Genomic DNA, 12,795 nt, shown 5'->3' with positions numbered 1-12,795 from the left:
AATACATAAGTAAAGTAAATACTCCGTGTAAGTATATGTCTTACAAAATCTTTAAAAACGGTAACAGAAAAATAGATACACTTTTACCTGTTTCAAATTTCAATAAAAGTTTAAGGTTATCCGTAATGGAAAACGAAAAAAGTAAAAAAGAAAAAGCTGGCAAGAGCAAGGTGAGATATGAATTCGCGCGACAGAGGGGGATGAAAATTAATTCGAGATTTTCGAAGGGCGTGGGGCGTGGGGTTCGACGAAATTGAACGTACGCTTAGTTAATCTCCACGAGCGATGCGACTTGCCAGCGAAACGAACAACTTTCTGATCCTGTTTTCCTCGTGGATCAACGTATCCCCGATTCACAAGCCTGTCGAAGTCTCCTCGTCGAGGTCTCCGCAATTCGTGCACCGTACCAACTAATCGATCGAACTTCGCGTCCAATCGCGTAGGGTCACGAACGATCATCGTCACGTGTACGTGGCACCAATGCATATGAGGAAATCATTAACCCTTTACAACGCTATGTAGAGCTTTACTTGACATTGCATTCCATGCTACGATTATACATAGGAACGGTGGTATTCAAGTCTCCGGCTAGGTGAAGCTTTTACGTGTATGTTTTCAAAGCAGGGATTATGATATTTCAATTTAAATAGTACCTACACGTAATAGATAACAGTTGTCGTTTAAAATGCAACTGCTTTTTGTTTCTAACGAATTGTTAGAGAGCAGAAAATATTTTAGGAGTTAAGTAATTTGAGATACTTGCTTACTACTATTAACACATTGTTGACCGGAGAAGAGAAATCTTGTTTTTATAGAAATGCATGGTAAGACCGGAAACACGAAACTGCGTTTGCGGTAAACGAGACAAAAATTGCCAGCCACATCGACACAGTTTTCTGGAAATTAACCGCTCCGCAATATATACAAGGTTATTGTGTAGGATTAGGTTTCATTTGAAATTTCGTACGGGATTCTACAAATTTAGAACAATTCAGAAGGATATGTTCTAGTTTAATTTCGGAGTTACAAATATGACACAAGATCGATTGGAGGGTCAGTTTTCGAAATTAAATAGGAATGTGTCAGTTTCAATTGTCCCATTCTAACAATGCCTTGTAAGTCGATTTATCAATAGATACTTGTTGTTTCCAATTAAATGTGATCTATTTCAATTTCTATTGTAGAATTCTTCTTGGATTTTTGGAGCGTATAGTGTTGCAGAGTGCTTCTATTCACTGTTTCAGTGATATTGGAGACGTTGTTTGAAGGTTTTTTGAAAATCGAATGTTTTCAAAATACGCGTCGCGACGTTGTTTTTCAAAATTTGTTTTCGTTCATGAAGTTATCGATGTTAAAGAAATAAAAGACTTTGTGACAAAGTCAATATGAATAATCAGGATAAAACCGAGAAATATCCATTTTTTATGATTTTCATTTTTATAACGTATTTTGTTTATAGAAATTGGAACTACAGAACTAACAGCCACGAAAATCATAAATTTTCCAATAACTACATAAGATAGCGATACAAATTTGATATACTGGTTAAATTACAAGGAGGGAATGTCAATGTTGCATTAAAATAAGACGAAGAATGTCTCTACTTGTTTCTGGTAAATCAAGATATAATTAGAAAATGAAGATCTTTCGTGCGAAAAAGAATTACATATGTACACATATAAATTATATTAGACAGCAGTATTCTACTGTCTAAAAGCAAATAGCAAATCATAGTCCTAATAAACGAGAAAGCACCGCAATGGTACGAATTATGACAATCACAGTCGATTTTATTACCCAATTGTTTTGACGTACACACAGATGATTAAACATTGTAATAAAATGCAATCGCTGTGATTTCGTCGCGCCAGGGAACAGTGACTCGCATAATAGTCGCTTTCACACTTGCAATATCGCCGCAGGTATAGGTACACATTATTACGTGCGGTTTGCCGTGTGTATTATTGCTGGCAGTTCGTTTATACTGTCAAGTGGATTCGAGTATAAGAAGGTAACAAAAATTTCCAGAGTGCTCATTGTTACTTTTTCATCACAGTTTCAAATATTCAGATTACCACTGCAAAAGCAACTCTATCCTATGACATGCATTAAAAGTTACGAAATTAAAAGTTCAGAAAAATATCGATTCACGGTGAGTTTTTTGGAATCTGTATAACAGAGACTTTTTACATATTAATACTTTACTACTAAACACCTACGACATTGCTCTATTGCATCTACATGTATATTTTATCAAAAAAATTAGTTCTCAAAACTAATTTCAATAGCAAGTTGATTAAGCATCATGTAGATATTAACAATAAGTACATACGTATTATGTACATCCTTCGAGTTCCCTTTTTAAATCTGAAGTTTTAAAAAAAATGTAGTTTTCTTGCTTATCAAATCTTATTAAGCTACCAGTATGTATACAAATTTTCGTTAGCATCACGGGTTGAAAAATAACTATGTTTTTCCTTTATTTAATACATATTTTATAAAATAATAGACGCTTCAGAATGAAACTGACTGTGATTCGTTTTTTCGTCTTCATATGTACCATCCGCTTGTGTTTAGCCTTTCGACAATTTTACTGCTCATTTTCCAAAACAAGGAAACAAAATTATTTTGTAACACATACAATTAAAATAGCAGTAAATAATTGTATGAATTTATATCCATTTATATCCTAAATTTTTGGGCTGTAGTATATTTTTGTTAGACGAATTTTAACAATTGTAGTATTTCGTCTATTTCAATAGACGATTATTTTCGAAACAAAATTTTTCTTATGCAAATAAAATTGATAACCGCATATAGGTGACATGACACTTAAAGTATTAAATTATATCGAACTAATCAAAAACCTACTTTCTTCACTTAATATTATAATGAAAAGTAAAAGTACGCATTTAACATGTTTATAATTATTTCTGCCTGCGAGAGAACCAATAACGAACATCAACCTCTGTTTAATTCCTCCCTTTTTACCAAACCGATCCTATACCTAGGAAGAGTCGGTGCCGCGAAGTATCAAGTTTCTCGTTTAACACGATACTTCATTAGCCACGCTGAAAACGACGGGTCAAGTTGTGCCGTGGAAAAGGTTTCTCCGAATCGATGGGTCCTACTGGAGCTTTCTCTCGAACCCTACCGATCGACCCCTATCATCGCGTGGTGCACCAACTCGTCGAATTTCACGTGAGAAAGCCGATAGCCAAATATTTCTGAATACGCAGTGGTTTCCAAACACAACGGTGTAATTCCCAATGTTATAAATCGTTAAAATAAATTAGAGTTATTACATATTACCAAAAGTATTTATTACAAGAAGCTGTTAAAAAAATAGTAACTTATTTTAAGAATGTTTAAAAATGAAGAAGTCTTTTCTTCTTTCAACTCTGGAATCCAAAACATATAGGTTTGCCATTTTTACAATTATGTACATTGTATATTGTGTTATATGTATGTATTTTTGTATGCATCATGTATTAATGGACCAAAAACTTTACATTGTAAAAGCTTTTGGACCATTAATAAAATGGATTAGTAAAAGACTATTAATATAAATTTATATGAACATTTGTAGGAATGAGTTGAAGGAAAATATCGATAGAGACAAGTAGATACAAAGAGTGAAGTATTTAAAAGGACATGTACTATTAGAAGATAGAAAAGAAATTTTTTTATAGCAATACATGTATACATACACAGTTTCTTGCTGTGACAGAACGATAGTTCTGGTACGTTTCACTTTTACTGTTTTTTATTAACATTATAGATTATTTGAGAAATATAACATTTTTCCTCTAACTTTCTTTCGTCGAACCATAGAGTTCCTAAATAGCTTTTCAATAGTTCTATTTTTGAAAAATACTATTCTTAAGAACTCTTTAGCTGTGTTATCAATTTGTCAAAAATGAGAGAATATAAAATTTTTGACAGAAGAAGTTTCACTATAAATGTAAGCTACATAACTGCATCTTCTACATCGTGTATGTACATATGTAGAAAAAGAAGAGAGAATAGGAAAAGACCTTATTTACACATAGATATTCAAAATAAAATTTGATATTCACTTTCAAATATTGTTTTCGCGTGAAAAAGAAAATGTTTAAAAATGAAGAACTATAAAGTATTTAAATTAAATTGAAATAGCAGATACAAAACCTTCACTTTTCTCATACATCATAGAGTCAGCAAAATATGGTAGATATCAGCTAAACTGAAGAAAGATGTGTAGCATTGAATTGAAAAGAATAACTAGAAACCCTCGCACCAGCTGAGTGGCATCGGCAGCGAGGTGCGCAGAGGTGTGCAGAGGTGCACTTTGGAAACCACTGGCACGGAGATACACAAATGTCGGCGGTTCCGTTCCGTCGAGTGGTCGATAACGCCGAGTTTGCGCTGACAGTGAACCACAGAGCGAGTTAAACACATTCCACATGCATACGTAGGTATGTGTGGATATGTATAAAAGACGACAGGTAAAATATCAAAGGCATAAACGGATCCGCCACGAAAAGGGTAGAAAAATAACCGATACTTCGGAAAAACACCCTGAAAATAGATGAAGGAAAAAAATAGGAAAAAGATGAGAAGTGAAACTGGAGACGCAGAGTAGATAGAGCGAGAGAGATAGACCGAAAGGAGATTCGAGCTAAATGGAAAGTTGCCGCGGCGTCGTGTTCGAGCTTCTGTTGAAATCTCCGTAACCTGACACCGCCGACATGAACTTTGCCGAAGAGGGTTGATGTCCCGGAGTTGATATTACACCCCAACAAAGGTGGCCTAAGTTGATGGGCAATATATTTTTACCGAATAGTTTCCAATGCAAATTCTAGTTGACATTTGACACATTTGTCAGCCTATCTACCTTGCAGAATTAAGATAAAATACGCGTTATTACTCTGATGGAGAAGTAGTTGACATCTCCCGTCTAGTTCATGAAATTTGTTGGAATATATAATACAACATATAGATATATTTAGAACGTATTCCAGATTTCTGGTAATACGGCAATAATTATTTAACCACTGTAAGTTTTTGACGCTTTGTCAATTGTTTTACTGTTAATTTAGTTTACAATTGTATAAAATGTATAGCATTTTGAATCTTAACATTCAAGAATGCTTACACTTGAGTAAGAACACTTACGTAAGAATGCTTTTACATTGTGAACAAATTTTTCATATAACTAAATAACGTTAAAAAACAAATTAAAATTTTTAATTTAACTTTCAGAGGACCAGCTTTATTAGGCTGTCAGTTTATCTTCTATCAAAAAATAAATGTACTTTTCCATACGCTCAAGGGTGGATTTAAACTTTTATCGCCCTAGGCTATTATATTTTTACGGTCGAAAGACAAGAATGAGGAAGAGGCAGATAAATCCGAAAGCGTTTTTATAAAATGTTATTCCTTATTTAAGATTGTTTAATATTATTAATGTATAATTGCAAACCTTTTCAAATCTACACGTAGGTTTTGCAAAATGTATTTATGAAATAATTAAAATCAGTAAAATTTAAAACTCCGTGTTCTATATTTACTTATGCTAATACGTGTAATGATTCTTAACTTGTATTTGTTTGTAAATAATTTTTATACACTTTTAAGTTGAAAATAACTGTTCAAAATTTTCTCTAAAAATCGCCACACCCTAAAATCTGCCTCTGTAGCCTAAAACGTATTCAGTCTATACCTAAATCCACATCTGTATGAACTGTTGTAATTTTTATATTTAAAAACGTTTATGCGGAAACATCAGTACTGATATTTAATGCTATTTGTTGATACATAATTATGTTGCATTGCTTTGTCAGCAAAATCTATCTAACAAGAAATATATAATAATAGGTACCTACATACTATTCAATGCATCATCAAAACCTTAAAAACAAAGGAACATTTCTATTTCACCTTACGATTGCGATTGTATAATGTTCTATATAGGTACATAATATGAAACTGATTTTTCTACGTACACGCATTTTACTGAATACTAATGATACAAACTTATTTTAATTACTTTAGTTACAATTATCAGGAATAATTAAACATTTTTAAATCATAATTTTATCATATACTTTAGCGTTTTTAATTTTTCAATAAATTTCAAACAATATAAACTTAAATTTCAATTTTAAGAATTTTAATAGTCGTTTAATTATACAAATGAATAAGTCGTTTTATTATACAAATTCTAACATCTGTTTATCTTACGATTCGCTTAAAATTACATGTCTATATTACGATCTATTACGCAATCAAAATTGTGCATATAAAAATATATTACAATTTAGTTACCGATACAAAAAAATAGATTTTTAAAGTTAATAAAATAACTTCTCAAACTTTTGCCGAAACCCGGGATTGAACCGGGGACATTTAGATCTTCAGTCTAACGCTCTCCCAACTGAGCTATTTCGGCTCTTGTTGTTTCGGTTTCTATAAAAAAATATACTAGAAGTTAGAAAAGATTACAAGTGTATATATAAAATTATATCATTATACAATTATTTTTCAAATAATTTACGACGATTTAAACAAACCTAACCCAATTTGTTTATTCGCTTCATTTACAGTACCACATATTATGATAACTACGCTCTTAACAAAAACTTAATAGAATATAATAATGTAATATCTGAAATCGTAATGCTAACACAAATTTTGTCCATAAATATTTACGATTCAATGAATTTCTGCAATTACGTTTATTTTTATTAAATTTAATTTCTTTTAATCTCTTTTTCTCTCTTTTTGTTCTTCCACTCAATAAACTTTTGAATTACTTTACATTACATTTAACGTTGTCTATATTAACAATACAATAGTTACTTATTTATTCAGATAGCAAACACTTTTAAAATTTAACTTTACCAATACAGTTTCCTGTAAAATATGAAAACAGAATATTGTTTGTGTTTCATGTTTGCCTATTTACATTTGTAGCGAATAGTTTAGTTTATTTTAAGAAATATACATATTAAAATAATGAATCTAGTACCATACTGTACTTATATTTAACAAAAGTGTTTTATTTATTTATTTTTAATTCAATAAAATATAATAGATAGACTTACGTATCAATTTTACTTCATTTCATATTCGATAAATATATTATCAAATTATTTTCGTTGAAAAGATTAGAAATGAGTATAAAAGCTTCTCTAAATTATTCACTGACCTATTACATTACACAAAAGATATTTCCATCTCGTAATCGCAGTGAAATAATATTAAATGATCACTTATATTGCGGGACAATTTATGCGCTTTGTATTACAATGATTCGTGGAAGTCATTCAAGGATGTAGACAAATGTAGTACAATAAATTTCAATCAAATGCTGACAATAACCAAGTTTATATTATATTATACGATTATCGTCGAAAGGATAACGTAAAAGATAATAATAAGCAATAAACAAGTAGTAATATCCATAAAAAAACTACACTATCATTTAAAATTATTAGATATAAGTACATACATACGTATAGGTATCTAATATAATAATACAAAAAAGCGCATATAGTGCATCATAAAGTGTTTACATTTTTCTTATCTATTTAGGTACATCACTGGCCAAATTTATTCTATCAGTTTAATGCTAATGGAAAATTATCAAACTTTAAAGTTCGATAACTTTATAAGGATTGTCAAATTGTAAAAATTTCTTTGTCTTTAACAACCCGATTACATATTATATATAAGCAACAATGTTTGTAATTTTTTGACATACAGTATGAGAAAATATGATTATTTTTCTTCAAAACAAACTGAACTACACTAAAAAAACTGTTTAACTAAGTTATACAAACCTTTTAAAAAATACCTTTAAAATACCTTTTAAAAAATTACCCGCAATTTACAGATTTGTACCTACACGTTTCGGTGAACCTGTAGATTAGTCACACCATTACCAATTTGAATGAATTTTAAATATGTTATAAAAATCAATGGTTTGAATAAATTTTTCCTGTATGTATAAACAGCGGTCGGTCTCAATTTCCGAGATATTTGCAAAAAACTGCTGCTACTACTACATTGAATTCTGCTTACAAATATGTATACAATCATAGTAGTATATATGGAATAACTTGACCCAATGGACTAAGATAACTTAAATCTATCTTACATTCCATGTGCGTAGGATAGTTAGGTTTGTGTTACCTTTGTCCATTGGGTCAACTTAGACTCACTGAACCCCTATAGAGTGTTGAGTCTGGAGTATTTTTTTTTTTATTTGTCCACTGGTTTAACTAGGCCTATTTCTATTTTCGCCTTATTATAGCATGTGCCTAACACATGTCCTCATGCATCCTGTATGTAGACTTGTGATTGTATGACACCAATTGCGTGTCAATCATATATCTATATTAAGATGAAGTAACGTCACTGTTTTCATACGGCATGTATCCTCCTTCAATTCGATCGTAATTTCATCAAATTACAATAAATTTGATTGGATACGAAATCAAAAGCATCAAAAGGATACCTCAATTATTTACCAAAGGCAATGAGATGTTACTACATTAGCTGTTTCTTCACAAGCAAGTGCTCTACAAGCATATACTATATTACGTGCACCTCTTTTCGTGATTTCACCTAGGCTCGTTAAACTACTTACGAGCTACTATTGCAGAATACGAAGTCGCGGTATCCATCACCGATGTGTACAATCCGTTCAGGATCTTCTCATGACCAGCAAAGATCCATTATGTGTATATCGTACCAAGTTCTTTCATCCATATCCCGAAATCTCCAACAATCTTTTCTTATTTCGTGTTTAATAATAGGAGGTCCAAGTTAATTAATTACACTAGCTAATAAAAAAAATTAATATTTTTTTATGAAGTATTTCACAAATAAATCTCATCATATTTCGTTATGCGGAATTCAAATGTATTATTAATAATTTTCTACATTAGATATGATTTTTCATTCTTACAAGCTTTAAAATATTAAACATTGTGGGTTTAAATCATAATGAGAAAATAGATAGAATTATTTCCATATAACTACTTTCCAAAACAGTCGTAGTCATCTCTCGCAGCTTTTTCTGAAGCTTTTTACATTCGTTTATTACATATTGTGTCATTTTTCATGTTACAGTACAATTGCAAGACAATACAGTACACTTTGCAAGTGAATAAACGTAGTTTTGTACAATTTGAGCTACCCTACAATTTCATTCAAAAGTACTCTCAAAGGACTCGCGTCTTTTTATATTGGTTTTAGCCTTATAATATTAATTTTTGTTCTATTCGTTATTACATGTGTGTAGGAATTCAGAAAGTTTCTGTCGAAGATTTCTATGTCCACCTTGAAAATTCAATAATAATCAATATATAATAAAAATGAGAATATGTATGTGTAAGTAACATTGTTACACTTCAAACTACGTATCTGACTGAAACACGATATATATAAAAATAAAATTAATACAGATTTTCTTAATACTATCAACAATCTCAGTGGCTGTATATTTTTCCATACCTTTTTCAGAACATTCTTTGTATAACAGTGATAGTCAAACATTCGCTTATCGGAAATGCTTGAGAACCGCATATTTTTATATAAAAATAGGTATAAATAGATTATGTATAAATATGTATAAATAGGTTACATGGTGAAAAGTATCTATTGTAATAGACATGATTATTGTTATTTTTAGTTTAATCTCTATAAAAATAATCGTAATTTACAGCAATTTAATTTAATTTAATACTCATTACCGTACTTTCTAAATCTAAACTTGAATTCGACTGTTATGTGTTAGATTACAAATGTCGTACGTAGAAAAATGTCGTTTTAAAAATACAGGTTTATTGTAATCGCATTTTAATCAATTTTAATGCTAACAGTGACAATCAAGGAACCATAATAAGTATCTAGAAGAGTTGCGATTTGATGACTCTTATTTTTTATAATCTTCATTATGTGATATTTTATTTCGCTAGTAACTATCACAAATTTTCCTTGCGATATAATCTCTATATGCCATCATTAAGACGTAATCAGAATGAAAGAAATGTTTCATTATGAGAACACGCACTTTATGAAGACATGTCTTGTCTGAATAATAGAGCACGTTCGTATACTCTAGAATTAAGTAGAACGTACAATTAAGAAGCATTCAGGGAACAGTTATTCAGTTAATTGAGATTCTATTGTAGCATAGCATGACTTATTCATACATCATTCGTTGAAATCACTCGTGATGTAAGCTTAAATATAGATGATATTCTCAATTTTACACTACACTGTTGATTTCGCCATTAAACTAACAGTATTTACTTCATGTTTAGTGATAATTGTAAGAGTTGAATGATACTTACAAAATTTTTCTATCAATATAGGTATAATAAATTCTGATTTACTCCAACAACGATTAACCGTGTGCTGGAATGATGAGCATATTTAAGACTCATAAAGTATAATTTACAATTTGTATTAAATAATTTACACTTGACAAAAACGATTTAGAAAATTGTTGAAAAACATCATTGTATAAATTCTTCTATGTATGAAAGAGTGATTAATTATTAATCAAAGTATAAATAAGAATTAATTTCTATACTCAATTCCTTTTTTTGAATAATTCTCGAATTTTTCTTTCTAAACCACCACGAAAAGTAAGAAGAGATAATATCTATTCATATAGGTATGTATACTGATTAATTATTGTTTATAGTATAAAAATACATGCATAACAGAGATTCTTAAGTATTTTATTAATTTCTAACCATTGTATTACAATCAAAAGTGGAATATCTATAAAAATTCTTAATACGCATTACTGACAGAGAAAATGACTATTTTCGCTAAAAGTATGTATTTCATATGAAGAATAATTGTTGCATCAATTCCGAGGTCGTTAGCGACGACATTCTACATATCTACGAGACATTCAGAGTTTATAATAAAAAGTTGACTTGGTCAGGTATATCATGGTTCTTTATACGTATATTCTTAAGAAATTAAGAGAGTATACAATTTGATTCCATGTTCTTGCCATTAAAGTTCAAACCTTCTATATTCATATAGAAGGTAGTACTATATTCATATAGAAGGTAGTAAACCATTTTGTAATGGTCAACTTGTGTTTATAGCAGTTGTTACAATAGGGTGTTTCCATCTTTTTGAGCAAGTACTCAATTAGCGTGCTATGTTGGTTAAATATTGTCGTACTCATTTTGACAAATAAATCATTTGGTCTGGCGCAATACTATGTAATATTATCTAATGTTAAATCATTTCCATTTATCTAAGTGCCATCTTACTTGACAGTCCAGATAATCGAGATGCTGCTATACAGGGTGCTTCATAACATGTAGGACCTATTTCGGGAACTGATTGTATGCCTAAAAAGGTTTATATAAACATATGTCCTATCTGTCTTCGTTTATGAGACATAATGAATTTTGTAAACTTGCAGAATAGTGTCTTAGAACTTAAACTTTAAACCTTAAAATTACTTACATAAAAAAAAATTGTAAGCAGAGCAAACTCTTTGCCCATCCTCTCTGTTCATAGACCACAATATTTTGTAAGCAAGAAATCGCAAATGTCATTCATACGACTATTTAAGGATTCAGCAAATGCAATACTTTATGAATCAGTTCAGTTCTTACTATCAATAAGAGTATTTTTTCTTAGCACTGTATATTTTGTATAACATTTCGTATTATCGTATACGATTGTATTTGAAATAATAATGGAGTCCTACAGGCTTGCCTTCAAATGCAAGATGGTCATTTTAAGCATTTTCTGTAAGGGTAGTTATAGTATAGGTAACACAAAATCAAAACTGGAAATTCATTATATCTCATAAACAAAGACAGATGGGACATGTGTTTATATGAAGTTCTTTTATTATTTTTAGGCATACAGTCGGCTCCCGAAGTAAATCCCTCATATTATGAACCACCTTGTATATCAAAGAAAATATTTCTCGTTACTGCTCGACCCTACAAACTATCACATTAAGCATCATCAGTCTGATGGTGAAATAATGTAATCGAAATGAAGATTAAAAGGATCGTCAGCAATTGTTCCACGAAAACGCTTCAACCTATCGATTACGTACTCTAATGTGTCATTAAGTTGTAAAAACTTGCAAATATTTAAGAAATGCTACATTTCAATTTCGCAACGTATACCTAAGTAAAATGAGAGAGAGTCTCAACGATAGACGTTAGCAGATTTATCGGATCACATTTTTCAATTATTATCACTTTTAAACAGCTGTTTATTTATCAACCGTTATTAAATCGAACGGCAACTAAATAAAAGCTTAGAATTTAATTTTACATTGACTTGATTAGAAAAAGAAGACAAATCTTTATCAGTTACAAAAATATAAAAAAAATTGGGAAATAAACAACTGAATAAATAAAAATTGCAATCTTAGAATTTGGAACTAAAATAAGCATTCATGTATATAATTTGGTCTGAAGTTTGAATTGAACAATCAACACATCAAATTTTTATTTTCACAAATTTCATGCACCTCCGTTACTGTATAAAAGTATAAGTACTGTATAAAAGTAATCTTCTACGTGAAAATATAGATACCTGAATCAAGAAAGCAGGAAACTAGATGATTCAAAATATAATAACATCAGCACAAAAAGTAATAAAAAACTGTTCGTGTGACATATTTCTGATCTACGCTATGAAATTCTCTTCCGTCGAATGTACATATCGAGATACATACCTAGATTCTTTATAGCTCTTTTCGAACGATTATTAAATATTTTATGGGTCATTTCTATATCGTATTAA

General features: G+C 30.4%; 1 protein-coding gene and 1 non-coding gene across 2 annotated transcripts in view; one reads left to right on the top strand and one right to left on the bottom strand.

Moving 5' to 3' along the window:
• Chat (Choline acetyltransferase) overlaps nt 1–12,795 on the top strand; it is a 137,183-nt gene that overhangs the window by 81,893 nt on the left and 42,495 nt on the right. The gene's annotated exons all lie outside the window — the stretch shown is intronic.
• Trnaf-gaa (transfer RNA phenylalanine (anticodon GAA)) lies at nt 6,361–6,433 on the bottom strand. The gene has a single exon. It is a non-coding gene; the product is annotated as a tRNA-Phe (tRNA).

This window comes from Calliopsis andreniformis, chromosome 2, assembly GCF_051401765.1.
Source record: "Calliopsis andreniformis isolate RMS-2024a chromosome 2, iyCalAndr_principal, whole genome shotgun sequence".
NCBI classification, from domain to species: Eukaryota; Metazoa; Arthropoda; class Insecta; order Hymenoptera; family Andrenidae; genus Calliopsis; species Calliopsis andreniformis.
This window is presented reverse-complemented; position numbering and strand designations above follow the sequence as displayed.